The 3,412-nt window shown below is 34.6% G+C and overlaps 1 pseudogene; it reads right to left on the reverse strand.

Moving 5' to 3' along the window:
* Positions 1 to 492: 492 nt before the first annotated feature.
* On the reverse strand, positions 493 to 1,245 carry LOC109458480 (small ribosomal subunit protein eS4-like; annotated as a pseudogene).
* Between the last annotated feature and the right edge of the window lie 2,167 nt (positions 1,246 to 3,412).

A 3,412-nucleotide genomic window follows, 5' to 3' on the forward strand; every position in this document is an offset into this window, starting at 1 on the left:
CAAATCCTAGGAGAAGCCTTTTACTCAATAGACACACAACATAATACAATGGAATGGATTAAAAAGGGCAACCATACTTCTGACTGAAATAATAATAACAACATAAAATGGCCTGGGGAGGTCTCTGAGATTGCTCATACCCATTTGTGGCTCTAGGAAGGACTACAACCTGCAAAAGTATATAATTAAAAGATTTCTACACTTTGTTGTGCATAATGTCTAATTACTAATAGGTGAATTGCGTATTATGTTTCTACTCCCACCTCCCCAGGGAAGGATGAAATAAGATACTCTTCCTTAACTGAAAACTATAAACAAGTGAAGTGTCTTACTACACTCCTCTTTCTTGCCAGTTTTCTTTCTTCTTTAATATTTTATACCCTTTCTTCTTCCTTCCTTCCTCCCTTTCTTCTGTTCTTTTTCTTTTTCTTCTTTCATGCTATATTATCTTTAAGCACAAATATCTTCCAATCATGTCACCTTGAGATCATTTCACTCACTGCTCTGTTTGGCCACCAGTCTCTTTTCTCTCTCCTCAGCAACAGTGAGGTGGAAACCCTTTCCATGGGAAGAGAAATCCATGGTTTGCTGCTTTTGCCAGTAACAAAAATGTTGGAGAGTGGGATGGCAAAGCTGTTGCCATTGGCATCTTTCACATGACCTACATCAAAAGCATCAGGGTGTCTCTATGGTGATCACACCAATTCTTCCCTGATTAGCATCTCTGGTCACCATGCACCAAACTTGATAAAATCAGTAATTTTGCCAGTCTCCAAATCAATCTGAATGATGTCCTTCACCTTGATGAGGGAGTCAGGGGAGCAGGTGGTGCGAGCATCATGGGTCACCAGATGAGGGATTCCTTTTGTGCCCACAAAGATCTTTCCCACTTTGCACAGCTGTAATCCGATGAACAGCAAAGTGACCCTTGGTGTCGTAGATCAGACAGAAGTTCTCTCTGGTCTTGCCCATGCTGATGACATCCATAAAACCAGGAGGGTAAGTGACATCAGTTTGGACCTTGCCATCGATCTTAATGAACCACTACATGCAAATCTTCTTGACTTCATCTCCTGTTAGGGCATACTTCAGTCTGTTCCTTAGGAAGATGATAAGAGGGAGATATTCTCCCAGCTTGTGGGGACCAGTAGATGGACGAGGAGCTAACATACCACTTAGTTTATGCAGCATGTAATGCTTTGAGGCTGCTACACACTTCAGTTGTTTCTTAGGACCAGCAGCCATGGCTGCGCTGGGCAAGGAAAGAGGCTCTCTTTCCTTGTCTCCCTCCCTCCCTTCCTCCCTCCCTCCCTGCCTCCCTTCTTTCTTTTCTTTCTTTCTTTCCTTCCTTCCTTTCTCCATCCCTCTCTCCTTCCTTCCTTCTTTCTTTTTCTGTTGTTTCTCTTTATAATAATTCTTGATTCTAAATACATTAAATTTCATTTATTTTAACAAATGTATACATGCACATGATTTAAAGCCTCAGTCATCCTTACATATGTTTTATGTTATGGGCCAATGCACTGAGAAAAGCTCTTCTTCAGTTATTTTTTTTCTGCTACTTTACATCCTGGCCCCTAAGATAACTTTTATTGTATTATAAACTTACTTATGCATTTGAAATATTTTATTATATCCATCATTTCTAGGTATTTAGTAACAAAATGATTTTTCTTGCATGTATACTATACTATATTGCTAACATTTTAATTAAATTGTCTTTAATAGATGAAAAATAAAGGCAAGAATATCCCATTTCGTTGACATGCTGGTGATACTGTCTGCATAGCTGTCTGATGTTTGGAATCTCATGTTTGTAATTCAAATATAGAACATTTTAAGGTTTAATTTAGAAACATGCAGAAAAAATATTTCAATTATTATTTCAATGTAAAAAAACACTAAATGTGTTCATATTTGTTCATGGTTTTACTTCCAGTTGGTGATAGGTTATTATGTTTTATGATCACTTTAAATATATTTCTATAAATATTATTATCCTATTATAAAAATCAATATTGAATTTTTCTTAAAAAATTAAATTTACATTAAAAAATTGAAATGGTAAATGCAGATACCACTTTATTTTTAACATTTACAAATATCTAATTTTAATATTGGCATAATTATTTGGCTTTATATTGATATTATCTAAATATCGTTTTACCCCAAGATATTCACTATTATGAAATTCAGAATAGACCTGCTTGAGCCTTAAAAAAGAAAGAATTTATTTTTAAAATAATTTAATTTATGATGTTGGATTATTTTTTAACTTGATTTTAGTAACTGCAACCTTATGAAATTTAATCCACAAGTGCTGACATCGAATAAGTATGAGTAACATCTTATATAATTTCATATTCAAGTAAGAACAAACGCAAAATACAAATTGTGTTTCTTTGGTTCATAGCTAATACGTTGTGAAATTTAAAAAAGAATGCAGTCAGAGGAGAAATTCATATTAATTAATCCAGCATATCTTATATACCTGAATGCTTTATTAAGACAGAAAAAAAAATCAGTTGAAAAATATTTATATGGTAATTGTGTACTGACACTCAAATGTTCCTTGGTTTAAATCTGATAAACAATATTTAATATTTGACTTAGATGGATATAGTAAATCACTTTTTTCTTTTAAATAGACTAATTTTTAGAGCAGCTTTAGGTTCACAAAATAGGTTCACAGCAAGTGTCATATTCCGCCTGCCCCACACATGCATAGCCTCCCCCATTTTCAACATTTGCATCGAAGTGGTACATGTGTTATGAACCTACATTAATGTATCATTATCTCCCAAAGTCCATACTTTACATTAAGCTTCACTCTTGGTGTTGTACATCATATCAATTTGGACAAATGTATAATAACATGTATCCACCATTACAGTATAACACAGGATAGTTTCACTGACATATAAATCCTCTGTGTTTTGCCTAATCATCCCTCTATCCCTCTTAACCCCGGGCAACCACTGATATTTTCACTGTCTCTACTGTTTAGCCTTTCCCAGAGTGTCATATAGTTGGAATCATACAGTATCTAGACTTTTCAGACTGGCTTCTTTCACTTAATACTACTCGTATGCACTTAAGTTTCCTCCGTGGCTTTTAATGGTTTGATAGCTCATTTCTTTTTAGTGCTGAATAATATTCGATTGTCTAGATGTACCACAGTTTATATTTCTATTCCCATACTGAAGGACATCTTCGTTGCTTCCAAGTTTGGGCAATTATGAATGATGCTGCTGTAAAAATGCATGCATAAGTTTGTATGAACATACGTTTTCAACTCATTTGAGTAATAAACACCAACTGTGACTGCTGTTTCATATGAAAAGATAATGTTTCATTTTATAAGAAAATACCAGACTGTTTTTCCAAAGTGGCTGTACCATTTGCATTTCTA

Source organism: Rhinolophus sinicus, chromosome 3 (genome assembly GCF_057876585.1).
Source record: "Rhinolophus sinicus isolate RSI-liver-muscle chromosome 3, RSI-T2T, whole genome shotgun sequence".
NCBI lineage: Eukaryota > Metazoa > Chordata > Mammalia > Chiroptera > Rhinolophidae > Rhinolophus > Rhinolophus sinicus.